Below are 15,808 nucleotides of genomic sequence, written 5' to 3'. Positions count from 1 at the left end.
AAATGAACTTGTTGAGACAAAGAAAAATAGTAATTGCAAATGTGAAAAGATTATTTTTCAACTATAACTATCATCAATAAAAAATTACGAAATAATATGGAAGAATAATTATTAAATGATTATTTCGTTACTTTTCAAAATCTTCAACATGCACAAATTCTTATGTCTTAACGAAGTTTGTTCAACAAAAACCATCACTGCCCTTGCCATCATCGCTTCGCTATTGTCGCTATTTGCCCACCCGCCGTCCGTCCGCCCATCCCTTGCTAACAATAATTCCCGGTCACAAGTGTGTGTTTTAGCTAGGTTAATGTTATTTTAAAATTTTAATTTTATTTTGTAGTATTATTATTATTTTTTTAATGTGTTCTATATGTTTTTATTTATTTATGTAGTTATTTGGTTTGGTTATTTATGTTGAAGATATTCAAAATGTGTTTGTTTGTTTGTTTTTTTATTTTTTTATCTCGATTGTAAACCCTATTTTCTTGGATTGATAATAATTTTTTATAATTGTTAAATAGAATAGATTGAATTTTTTATGTTAAAAATTTTCAATTTGTTAAATATATATTGTCTTGTGTTTGTTTAAGTATTTTCGTAATTTTTTTTTAATTTGTACTACGATATAATAATTAATAATCAAATATGAACACACAAAAAGTAAATAAAACTCTATGAGGCGTTTGGTACGAAGAATAAAATTGTAGAAAAATGAGAGTAAAGAATGAAATTTGAGACAAAGAGAATTGGGTAGAGAATGAGAATTAATTCTCTTGTTTGGTCAGTTTAAAAATGTAAAAAAATGAATGGATCGGACAAAAATAAATAATTAATCTAACAAAAAAGAGTTTTAGCGAGTGAGCATTCATAAATAAATATTTATGGTGACTTTTTTTTAAAACAAAAAATTATAAATTATATACGAAGATTTGTAAAATCATATTTTAGTATATTTTTTTAAAAAAAAATTAAAAAATTAAATACTTGAATGATAAATTAAATATAATTTTTGTAAAAATAAAAATAATATAATATAAATAATTATATAAATTTAAATAGTAAAAAAATAACAAAAATAAAAATATATATATACTGCAACATCATTTTTCTTCATTTTTAATATATAAAAAAAAATGAAAACAAACAAATAAAAATAAAAATATTTTATTTCTCTATTGCAAATTTCTTGTACCAAACACACCCTAGATGAAGAAAGAAGATAGTATTCTAAGAAAAATAGAAGAAATAATTGATAATTATTAAACAATCATTGCAAAATCTCTTGTTAGTAAGGCCAAGTTTATGTACTGCTCATGATTGATGTTATTGAATTTACAACATTATCAATAAATATATTCTTTCATCTTACAATATATTTATTTAAATTAAAACTAAGTAAAAGAAATGAAGATTTGTTTGTGCTGTTAAATAGTTTGAAAAGATATTTTTTATATATAAAATATAGAAAAAATGTATAGATAATATAAAATTAATGAACATTTATAATTTATTATTTTTCTTGTAAAAATATGTTGATTTGTTAAAAAAAAATACAAATTTTAACAAAAAATACTTCAATATCTTTTTTTATTATTATTTTAGTCTGTTTATTTAAATCTTCTCATTTCTTTCTTTTCAGTAACGTTACATTCAATATAAATGCGAAAATATTCGTACCTTTATCATTATATTATTATTTTTATATAAAATAATAATAATTAAAAAAAAAAAGACAAAAACATTTTTTTTATATATATATATATTATTTGTACTTATATTTTGATAAAAATAGTAATATACCTTTAGGTGCCAATAGTAAACGAAAAAATTACTAGTAATATACACAAAAATAAGATCCAATAGACAAAAACACAGATCGTTATATGAAACGTGGCCTGTGGCTTATCCAGCCAATCCCTACGTTCTCATCTGTCTCCTTTAGCCAATCACTGCTTGCCACCTCAGCACATCAATTATTGGCTTCGCCATCTTGGTCCACGTCTCTTCCAAATATTTTTTTAATACATAATAGTCCCTCCGTCACATTGTCATTTCTATCCGTCCCATATATCATATCACTTAGGGGTGGACACGGTTCGGATATTTGCAAATATACAGGTATTTGATATCCGAACCGAACCGAACAAATATTCGAAACCGCGAACCGAAACTGAACCGAAAATTTCGGTTAACCGAATCTTCGGTTAACCGAAAATATTTGTACTATTTGCAAATATCCAAATCGAACCGAATTCAAACAAATATTGACAAATAAATCTACTTTTGGAATTGAAACACTCATAAACAACAACACAATATCAGTTCAATTAAAAACAAATTAACATGAAACATAAAGTATATTTAAAAGTCAAATTACAATATCCACAAAAATAAATCTGCGTGTGCATCTTTTCACCGTCGAATTCCTGAAAAATAAGATAATAAAATAATTCTTTTTAGAAAAAATCAATAATAATGCACTGCAATTATAGTATAATAAAATTTATTTACTAAAAAAAACTGCACACTAAATTGAGTAGAGATTCAAGTTTTCTTCAAACACATGAATTCCTGGAAAAAAAAAATAATAATATAATATTTTTTAAAAAAAAATCAATAAAACTAAGAAATAAGCTATAAGTATAAATAATATATTTATTTATCACAAAATGTTGAAAGCTCAATAATCTAAATTTTCTGGAATTAGCAACAAAAGTAATTTGTAATTGAAGCAACCTGTAAATTAAAATTAAAAGTGAATTTTCAAGAGTAATAATATTTAATTTTTTTTTACTGTACAGAAAATTTTTTTAAAAAAAAAAGACAAAAGAAATAATTTATAATAAAAAAAATACTGATACTACAAAGAAAGTATACCTCATTCTATTCATCTAAATCCAGAAGATGTGCTTCCCATGCTGTAAACAAAAAATTAAGAAACAATAAAAAAACATATATTTTACATTTAAATTTAAATTTTTACTAAGTATTTAAAATTAAATAAAATACCTGCTTCGATATTTTCAAAATCTTCACGCTTATTTTCATCAACAATGTTTGGATTACCTCTTCGAATCCAATCTTGTGTACATATTAATGCTTCAACCAACTTTGGGGTAAGAGAATTCCGAAAATGATCAATAACACGACCTCCCGTGCTGAAAGCTGATTCTGAAGCAACCGTAGATACTGGAATGGCCAATACATCTCTTGCCATACGAGAAAGGATCGGATATTTTGATCCCGTTGTTTTCCACCAATATAAGATATCAAAATTCGATTGGGTCATCTTTTCACATTCGTCATCCAAGTATTTATCCAACTCAGATTTTAACACACCATGCACTTCAATTGCTTCAAATTCCTCCAACTCTTTCTGCAATCTTTTCTCAAAGTCATCAATTTGGGAAAAATTTGGTGTAGTACTACAGCAGGCCATGCTAGAAGGTTCCACTTCAATGTTAGATATTGAAGTGGAATTATATTCATCAAACATCATTCTCAAAACATCCTGAATTGACTGAAGCAATTCTTTTGCTTCACTCTCTACATACACGCGATTTATCATAAAATTCACCCAACGCATTTTATGGCGCGGATCAAGAATAGTTGCAAGATAAATAATTGGATTGACATTTTTCCAATCTCCCCAATATTTAAAAAACTTTCCAGACATCTTGGAAACCATTGATCTAACTAATGAATCCGGATCTTCCACCATTGATTGAATATTATATGCAGCACGAAAAATTTCTTTCATATATAAGTTCCCAGTTGCATACTTAGAGCCTGAGATTCTAACAGTTGTATCATAAAAACATTTCAAAAATGGTAGAAATCCACGTGCATAAGACCAATCATCCTCTGTAGGTGGGACTTTGTCGTTCTTTTTCAACTCATCCTTATATTTGTCATCTTCTCATTCCAACAAATCAAACGCATCTTTCACTCTTAAGGCGGAATCCAACATTTTATATGTTGAATTCCATCTTGTATCGACATCCAATGAAGCAATAGCATTCGTATTCAATCTTTGTTTTTCCATCAAATTTTTGAATGCTTGTTTACGATTTGAAGAAGACCTCACATAAAGAATAGCAGACCGAATTCGCTCAATTGAACCCTTTATTTCATTCAATCCATCCTTAACAATAAGATTCAGAATATGTGCACCGCATCTCATATGTAAAAACTTTCCATCCAAAGTCACCCCTTCCCATTTCTTCAACCTATCTTTTAGATATCTTAAACCAACATCATTTGCGCTTGCATTGTCAACCGTTATAGTGACAACATTTTTAATTTTCCAGGCCACCAAACAATCCTAAACTTTCTTTCCAATCGCATAACCCGAATGACCAAGAATTGGTGAGAAGTTTAAAATTTTTTTGTGCAAATTCCAATCATCATCAATAAAATGGGCAGTTAATGACATATAACTCAAATTTTGGCAAGATGTCCAAATATCTGTAGTCAGACAAACACTACCCTTGTAATTCTTGATAAAGGTCTCCAACTTTGACTTCTCATATTGAAAAATTTTAATGCAATCTCTAACAAGTGTTCTTCGGGACGGAATTCCTAATCGAGGTTGAATGACACTCATGCAATCACGAAATCCTTCTGATTCTACAGTTCTAAATGGCATCTCATCAACAATAATCCATTTAGCAAGAGCTTTACGACATTGTTGTTGATCAAATGACAAAAAAGAATTAACACCAACACATTCATTCTCTTTTTTTGGTTGATAATGCATTATTGTTTGTTTCAATTTTTTACCCATATGCCCATCATCCTCAACTTCATTCAGAATTGTCTTGCACCTTTTCAAATGATTCAACATAGCACTAGTACTTGTGCCTAGTTTAGATTTGCACGTAATCAATGTAGAACAATGATTGCATTTTGCCTTATCTCCAGATTCAGTCCTTTTAAAATTATCCCAAGCAACAGATCGAAATTTAGGTACCTTAGGAGCAGGACAATCATCTGCTACTTGAGTTTGAAAATCCTTTGATTCTGGTTGAGATTGTGTTTCTAGCATAAAAGATTCCATAGGATACCCGTCTGTTTTTGAACCCATTGATTCCATTAAACCTGCATAAATAAAAATAATTTTATTTAGTGAGAAATAACGGAAAAAAATATAAATAATAGATAAGCTTCAATTAACACTCATTACCAATTTTGGATTCAAAATAAATAAGTTAGCATTTTAATTGTTAAAAAAAATAATAATAAAACCTGCACAATTATATTTATATTTTGGAAAAAAATTTTGAACAAAAAAAACGGTCCACTAAAAAAACAATAAAAAACTCTGCACAATGTAAATAAAATGGAAAAAATTTTATAATCTTGAATCGACTATTTGTAGTTGTTACCCGAAAGATTTTGTAGTTATATTGTGCGCGAAGAGTTGAAAACGATTGTCTGGATAGTTGCACACAAACTGCAGAAGATGGGTGAAGCCGTGCTGAGAGATGGAATAAAAAATCGCAGAAACAAGATGAAGCTACCGCTGATTGGCTGAAAAATCGCAAGATGGTGAACAGGTGAAGTACCGCCGATGTCCAGGAGGTAGACGAAGAAATTAGGGTTGTGAAATCGCGTTTGAGATTTGGGAGATGGGGTTTGGCGGTTTGCACTGGGTTTGAACCGGGTCTGCACTGGGGGACTGGCTGTAATGTATATTATTAATGATAATTTATATAAATAAATTATAAATATATAATATAACATAATTAATTTATTATAAAATTATCCGGTTCGGTTAACCGAACCGAAAAAAAGGTTAGAAACCGAAACCGAACCGAACCAAACAAATACCAAATATGCAGTATTTGTATTCGAACCGAATTTGCTCGGTTAACCGAAAATTCGGTTCGATTCAGTTCGGTTCAACGGTTCTGCGGTTCGGTTCGGATATTTTGCCCACCCCTAATATCACTTTCCTTTTTTGAAAAATAATTACACACTTTAATCTCATTTTAAATTTTTTAATTTTTTTTATTTTAATTAAACTAATTAGTTATCTTAATTTTAATTTAAAATTATTTATATTATAAGATAATTATTTTCAATAATACATTCTTAATTATATACTAGTTACACCCCTCCTAAAATACCGTGTCTACAGTCTAGCAGACACGATATCTAGAACGGAGGGAGTACAATATCTTATAAAAATATGCTTATTTTTTTTATTTATCTCCAAAAAGTATTCTTGTTTTTCTGTTAATAAAACATTTTACTTTTTTTCGTCTCAAAATAAATAATAAAAAATTATAGAGATATTTGAAATTGACATAAAAATTAAAAAATAATAATATTATATTGATAGTAGATATAAAAATATTTTTAAAATCTAAAATATTCTTACTTTATTTAATTATTGTGAAAAAATGAAAATAATTTTGAAAAAAATAGAAAGTTAGTTAAAAAAAAGTAAAAATAAGATTATTATTTTAAAACAAATGAAAATGACAAAATAAAGCTATTGTTTTAAAATGTAAGAATTATTTTTAATATTTTTTATTATAAAATATATAAGTACAAAAAAGTTCCAATCAAAATCTCACATGTTGAAACTAGTGCCGAAATATTTTTTTAATTAAAAATGCAACATTCAATGTAAAATATTCTATATGCACCATATGTAGTGTCATATACACGAGAATTTGTAATTAATAAATAATTAATAATATATTAATAAAAGTAATAACAATGTAACAATATAATTACAATTTAAAATTAAAATAACTAATTAATATAATTAAAATTAAAAATTAAAAATTTAAAAATTTAAAACATGATTAAAGTGTATAATATTTTTTCAAAAAAAGAAAAATGACATACCATGTGGGACATAACAAAATAACATATACACTATTAAACAATATTACTTGAATTTATGAGGAGTATAATTAATAATTAAAAATAATTTTATATTAATATTAAGATAACTAATTAGTCTACTTAAAATTTAAAAAAATTATAAATTAAAAAATTTAAAATAAAATTAAAGGATATAATTTTTAAAAATAAAAATAAAAAATGACAGAATATAAGTGGAATATACTAAATTAAAAAGATGGACATAATAAACAGAATATAGAGACTAACATCTTATTATCAAATAAAATATATATTTAATTATTTAATATTCATTTGCTTACTATATAGTTAGAGAACCCTCCCAACTTATTTATTTATTTAGAAATTATATATTGTAATACTTATCAAATTGTTGTCAACACAGCTATTATATTATTAACGCATGGTTGTATATTTCACACATCAACCCTAGGGGCTTCTTGGTAAGGAGAAATTAAAATAGAAAATTAAAAATATTTTGGTTTAAGTTTGGTATTAAAATAATATTTGATTGGATGTTTTGTGAGAAAAAAAACGTGTATTTTTTTTCGAAAAAAGCAGAATCCAAATAATAAAATTTGAAAAAATTTGGGTAAAGAAACATACCCTTAATTTTGTTTTTTTGTTTAATTGAGCAAAGAATTTAAGATTGAGAAACAAATAATTTATCATTTTCTAATTTTATTTTTCTTTTATATTTAGAGAAATGGAGAGAAATAAAATTGAATAAGTACATGTATTTGTTTATTCAGTGTCTGTTTGTATTGACTTAAAAAATAAATAGAAGTCAAAGTAGAATCAGTTCGATTTTATATTTGGATTAATCATTATAAAAATAGTTTTATAAAATATTACTTGGATGTAACACTGTTGGAAGTGTTTTTAAACAATTAAAATTACTCAAAAAAAGACTTGTTGTTAATATAATTGTATTTTTCTATAAAAATTTTATAATTTATCTTTAAATTTTATTAATTATATTTTAAATTTTAAATTCAAGGATAATATATCAATTAAGAATAAAATTACAATTTTTAATATTAAATTATTTGTATTTTATAATTTTTATTTTAAAATTTTATAAATTATATTTAATAAGTTTACTATAATTAAAAAAAATTATATACTCCTATTTAAAAATTTATTATCTTAATTATAATTTTAAATTTTAATTTAAGGGTAACATATAAATTAAAAATAATAGTATAACTATATTTTTTAATTTATATTAAAATATAATATATAAATTAATTATTTTTATATTATATTATATTAATAATTGTTTTATCTCACAAATCACATTAATTGCTTGACCAACAGTATCTCGATCTTTAACTAATAAAGTGTTATAAATATTAGGCATTTTGCTCGAAAAAAAAGCTACATCTAGTACAGGACCGATGATTTGGACGATATGTCCTAGGTTACTATTATTATTATTATTATTAAAACATTAATTTTAACTGAAAGTGTTTAGATTTATTTCAAAAGCTATCTGCAAAGCATTTTTCAGTTTCAAAAGTTATATATGCTTTTGGATAAAAGGTAATACAAGTAAGTATGTACAAAGTTATTTCTTTTAGAAGTAGAAGCCAAAAATTTCTACCAAAAATCAATTAAAACATTTCTACCAAAAATCAATTCAAACGTGACTTTATTTTATTTATAATTTAACTTTATAGTTTAATTTCTATTTATTTGTTTTTCTTTTCTTCACTTTTTTACTACTCTTTTTGTTTTACATATTATGTCACAGTTTTCAATTATGTCTATATCATATCCTATGTCACTTTTTTCTTTTGGAAAAAATATTACACACTTTAATCATATTTTAAATTATATAATATATATTTTTTAATTTTAATCAGACTAATTAATTATTTTAATTTTAAACGGACTAATTAGTTATTTTAATTTTAATTTATAATTATTTATTTTATATTGTGTACTTAATTTTACTGATACATTATTAATTATTTTTTAATCAAATCCCTTATAAATTTGTTTATCTACGCTAACTAATTGTGACATTATATTCGAACAGAAGGAGTATTATTTAACTTTTACAATTTTTATATGATGAAAATCCAATAAAACATTATATTCAAATTAAAATAAGTTATCATACTAAAAAAAATAAAATAATAACTATATAATATCACCCAAGTTATCATTTTCTATAGATTGATTTTTTAATTTTTTTTTTCTACTAGAAATATACTGCATTCTTTATATATAATATTTACAATTTTCAATTAATTCTTTCGTTGTATCAAATAAAACAATCAATTCTCATTTTTTACTGATTTTATATATATATAATTTTATTTTCTACTATCATTTATCCCGAAATTCAATTCTCTATACTCAACACACCTTAAGAGTTTACTTTATTCACAGTTTGTGAACTCCTTTTAATACATCATTAATTTATGTAATTATTAAAAGAATTAACTAATGGAATTTGCACTTTTAATATTATAGATTTATTATCAATTATTACAATTTATGATACTATTATTTAGGCAATTAAAATAGTTTTATAGTTTTCTTGAATATTTTGTGAAAAAATTATAATGTTATTGAAAAATATAAATAATACTAGTATTTATTTAATAGAAATGATAGTAAAAGGTGAAAGAATAATACTATATGCCATATATGCAAGTATTATTATATAGAAAGAGTTATAGTGCTAATTGGGCATAAAATATAAAATAAGATATATCTTTATTACATACAATATACGTATTGTTTAGTCATAATTACATTGTGTCATATAAACATATGTTATGTGATAAATTTAACTGCTTAATGTATTATGTGAGATATATTACATACTCCATCCGTCTCATTAATAAGTATCCAATTACTTTTTACGCGTAGTTTTAAGTATATTAGTATTATATTAAGATATAGTAGAAATAAAGTTAAAATGACTAAAATAACCTTATTAGTATGTATGATATAAAGGTAACGACATTTGTGTAATATATTGTAAGTTGTAAGGGTTTTTGTAATGTTAGGTAGATAGTACAGTTACTAAAAAAAAAAAAAATGTATACTTTGTTATAGGACGGACTAAAATGAAAAAATGGATACTTTGTTATGGGACGGATAAAGTATTATTAATTCATATAATATATTTATATTATATTAATATAAATAAAATATAGCATATTGTGTGCGGTTCTAGCTGCCGCCATTATTATGTACCTATATATAAATAACATCTCTATATATACAAATTTGTCAACTTTACATGTTTCTAAATAAATACATACAAATTCGTATAATGCACGGCAATGAATTGCAATTTGTATGATTTAAAATATTTATATTTCGTAATAATTCATTCATATTAAATCCTTGCTTAAATAAATATGTTACTTATCTTAATATGTATTAGTATCGTATGCATATAATTTTAATATAAATAAGTTTCAGAATAAATACCTTTTTTCATTTTTTTTGTTTAATATAATATATTTTTTAATAAATATATATGAAAAAAACTAAATTTATGTTAATATTTGATATTAAAAATAACTATGTAATTTATTAAATATGGGCAGAGTTACGGTAGTAATTTGAAAAATTAGCATTCAAATTAGCACACGTAAAATATAAAATAATACATATTTTTATTACACACTGCATATGTCGTTTGCAGTAAAAACATATATTGTTTGTTTATAATTGCAACGTGTGTTGTATAAGAGTATGTCATATGCTAAAATCAATTGTTGTATGAATTGTATAAGACTATATCATGTGTTGTTAGTTCATATGTTGTATATATATTATATTAATATAAATGATTTATTATCAACAATAATATCGTGTGATATTTATTAATAAATTATGTATTATTCAGCGCAATGTGAATTTGACGCAATAGATATAAACACATTGGTGCTATATCAGCCACATGTCAATATTTAAATTATAGGGATATTTAAGACTATTGCAAGTTAAATGGAGTATATATAACTATTTTTATATATGTTTCAGGTAATGTAAACAATAATGGATACCTAGACTAAAAACTAATTTACCTTTTTAATTTAGGGTAAATTGTTTTCTCAGTTCCGTAACTGGACTCCTTTATCATTTTATCAGTTAATTGTCGCTGACTTGGCGGGACACCTGGCGGACACGTCACCTCCGGCGAGCCACGCAGGCATCTCCGGCGCCGGAGGACTAAAACAGCGAAAATCTTTCACTTATGAAACTAATTTGCGACATGCTCCACTTACATGACTAAAATGATAAGGGGTCTGGACTAAAAAAACAGTTTACCCTTTAATTTAATATATTAAATATAATGATGTTGATATTAATAGAATTTTGCTACTTTTAAATTTTATAAGTTAAAAAGAATATTTGTTTTGTGTTATTTCTTTTTCACTATTTATATTTTTATATAAAAAAAATCACATACAATATCAAATTTATATATAAAACATCATATTTAGTAGCTTTCTTCACATAAAAAATATTGAAATAAAATTTAAAAATAAAAATAAAAGTACAATAAGAATACACCAAAAAAAAATCTATTTAAGAAGAAGGAGGGAAGGCGGGCGGAAACTAAGATAACAGTCAGCTGAAAAACGTTAGCTAGCTAGGCTAGCGCGCAATGACTTTCTCTGATAGGGGCTCGTTATATTTGTGTTCTTTCCCTAAAATTTTTTCGACAATTAATATTACAAATATATGTATTCGGTATATTTTTACACAAAATATATAATATATTTACTCTATGTATTTTTTAAAAATTAATAATTTAATTATATTATTATAATGATAAGCTTGATTGACTCTAATATAAAAATAAAAATAATAATAATAATAATAATAATAATAATAATAATAATAATAAATACTTCAAATTGAAAGTACAAAACAAACAAACACATTATGCAACATCTTTAATACTTACATGGGTAACAATGATTCAATGCATACAAAATGTTGAATGATATTGTTAAAGACTTTGTTAGGTTAATCGTTCAATAGTAAATTTATTCGTATTTTATATTTATTATTGAAATTGTTCATTAATCAATAGAGGATAAATTGTTAATTTAGCCTCGTATTTGACATCCATTATTATTTTAGAATTTTAAATAAATTATGTCTGAAAATAATTTCGCAAGTAAAAATATTTCGTTAAAATGGTTATCCGGTGTCGGATTCGCCACGTTACCTTGCCGTTGCTAACATACACTGACGCAACTGAGCATGTCATCGGCATGTCGATGCCACGTTAGCAACATGTGAATTTATTTTTAAAATTGCTTAAATTTAAAATTACTAGCGTACCAAATCCGATACTTTATGATCATTTTAACGAAAAAAATTTTATTTGTGAAATTTATTTTCAAAAAAAAATTCATTCAAAATTTTAGAATGATAAAAGGATTATACACGTGACTAAGAAAATAATTTATCCTTTAATATATTGTTACTCAATTAAGTGCGTATTTTTTCAAAGCAAAAAAAAGTAATAATAATTGAAACGCTTACCAATCAATATCATACTTTCGTATATTTAACATAAAAATAGTCCAATTAAAAATACAACACAATTCAGTCGTATTAAAAGTACTTCTTTAATTATATGTTAATTGTCATTATAAAATATACTTCAACATACATGATATAATAATGCTTAAAATGTTTTTCTTACGTCTCGAAACAATTGATATATTTGATTTGTGGCGCAGTATTTAAGATAGTACTCTCTCCGTCTTAAAACTATTTTGAGTTGTATTTGACACGAGATTTAAGGAATATTGATATTATATTGGTAGTGGGTAAAAAGTACGGGTAAAATATTTTTTTGCCATTGTGAGTGTATTAGTGTAAAAAATAGTGGCAATTGTGCAATAATAATGAAAGAGTAAGAGTAGTTTTATAGTGATATAATTATTTATGGAAATAAGACTATTATTCTGGGACTGGCAAAAATGGTAAATAATATAATTATATTGAGACGGATAAAGTATTATTTAGTGAGTTAATAATAGTGATTTATGATATTATTTTATTTATTTTCATATGAATGGTGATTTTTTTAAAAATAAAAATTAATATATATGATTAAAAAAATTTAAAGTATACATTTAAATATTTTAAACATTTCATCTCAATAAAATACATATAATATGAATATTATTTTGTAAGAAATTTATATAATACAATTAAATAAAATATTTTTATTTATTTACAATTAACATAAACTATTTTTTGAAAAAAAATATAAAAATTTTAAATGTATATACAAATATTGATTTATTTAAAAAAAGATAAAAAAAAGTTTTTGAATGCATCGTATGTGTAAAATATTATAAATTTAATTAAATTGATTGAAAAAATATAGAAATAAAATAATTTTATGTGAATTTTAATATAAATCTTAGAAATTCAATTAAATTTGATTTATATTTATTAAATATATTAAATATTGATAAATTTATTAAAAATAAAAAGATGTAAATTATTTTTGGACGAAAAAAATACATGATCTTAGAATATTAACAAAATAATCTTAAATTTGCACAATTATATTTGTCGGGCTTGTCTTACTGATTTTTGTACTCAGTCTATCATTTTTTATTTATTTATTTTTTTCAAATTACGCCCATAAGTAGCTTTAATTATAATAATTTAAATTGTCAATATTTCAACAATCACTTTATCACTACATTTTAGCTTATGTCCACATATAGTGATGATTTAACTTGTCCTTTTCTAAGCTAATTAAATTTTTCTTTGACTATGGTTTGTTCGTCAAATAATTTTATTTATTATGAATTTATAAAAAATAATATATATATTTATATATATAAAACATATTAACTGAATGTATATAATATATTCCTCAGTCCCTTAACAATCTATCAATATTTTCAACTTGGTCCGTGCTATAACAAAGTATCTATTTTTTATTTTTTGTAATTATACTATCTACCTAACATTACAAATACCCTTCAAATTTACAATATATTACACAAATGTCATTAGCTTTATATCATACAATACTAATAGGGTTAATTTAGTCTTTTTACTTTTATTTCTACTTTATCCCAATATAATACTAATATTTCTAAAACTCTGTGCAAAAAGCAAATTGATATATGAATATGAAACGAAGGAAGTATTATTATCTATCCACCTTTAAAAAATTAATAATTTAATATAAAATATTATTTTTATATTATTGATATGATTATTTCTATAATATTTTTCTTAGCTATAAAATTCAATAAGAACAAATAAATTTCGAAATATAGATGAAAGAAGATAGAATGCATAAGAAAATATATTGCTAAAGAATGTGAATTAACTCTATTTATAACCAACCACAAAAATAAGTTTCGGAGCTGAAATCAAAATCAAATGTTAAATACACAAGCGATTGGTTAAATTTTACTTTAAAAGATTGAAAATCACGAACTAATAAAATTACTCAAAATATTCGATTTGAGATGGGGCAAATAATGCATATTAACTCAACAGATAATCAATCACGAGAATAAATTTTGAACATAAAATCATAACTAAAAGATTAAAAGCACAAATGATAGACTAAATTCCAATGTAAATGATTGGAAGCCACGAACATATAAAATCGTTCTAAAGATCCGATCCGAGATAGTTCAGAAAATATGAATTAACCCGACGGATAACTAATTGTGAGAATAAATCTTGAACCTAAAATCATAATCAAATGCTAAAACACTGTAAAAATTGGGCAAACTCAACATCAATATGATATTGTCTGCTTAGGCCGAGTCCACGTGAATTTGTTTGAACTTCTCTGAAGAGCTTTGTACTAGTGAAGTTAGATGTGAAATTTATAAAATGTAAGCTTTTTTTTTTTAATTTTTGAATATGAGACTTGAGTTTGTACCTCAATAATTTTATCTACAAACCAATGACCATATAACATATGATCTCTCCTCTAATGATATTTTAATTCATATGTTCATTTTGCACCGTCTTTATCAACAAATGGACTCATCGTCTGATCATACATATCGGGACAAATCGTCCAATTGTTCAACTGACCATCACAACATCAAAAAGACTTTCAACATAAGACACCACCACATATTTCAATTATGAAGTTAACGAGAGCTTCTCATCACCAATACCCAATGTCATCCACTCCACTTCACTAACTAACTCTTTTAAATCGAGCTCTGATACCACTATGATCAACAAAAATGCAATTCTCTTGCAAAAATATATGGAACAATAACGAATTACGTGTGCAAATAAAATATGAAAGCAACACAACTATTTTCAATATGAAAAGTTATTTAAGATAAAGGAAAAATTCATTTGTGGTTACCAAAGAAAAAGATCTACTATAACCAAATTGGGTACAAGAGTTTTAAAATATATATATATATAACTGAAATATTGATTTAAATAATATTTTGAAGTAATATATTTTTGTTTTTTAATTCAAAAATGTTGTATTACACATCATTAATAATAATAATAAATAAATAAATAAATAAATAAATAAATATTGAATCTTTTTTTTTTATACTAAATCTGCATCCATCGTTTGCTTAAGACAAACTGCTTATTTTTTATGTAACACAATTTCATTTCAAAACATTTACGAAAAAACACATGCAGTTGTACCTTTAATTATTTGATTAAAAATGATCCAATTTCAACTCAAATTAAGATTATTTTATTCACATATCATAATTAAGAAAGCAAAGATTCATAAATTATTATTATTATTATTATTATTATTATTATTATTATTATTATTATTATTATTAATGTTGAAGACTTATTGGGCCTATTGGGCTAAAAAAATCTGGACAAATATTCCTTCGGCCCAATCCATCAAAGCCACGCATATAGTCCGTCTAACTTTTAAGTCTTTCGTACG

This window comes from Andrographis paniculata, unplaced genomic scaffold (assembly GCF_009805555.1).
Source record: "Andrographis paniculata isolate CXL003 unplaced genomic scaffold, ASM980555v1 Contig79END, whole genome shotgun sequence".
Classification (NCBI taxonomy): Eukaryota; Viridiplantae; Streptophyta; class Magnoliopsida; order Lamiales; family Acanthaceae; genus Andrographis; species Andrographis paniculata.
This window is presented reverse-complemented; position numbering follows the sequence as displayed.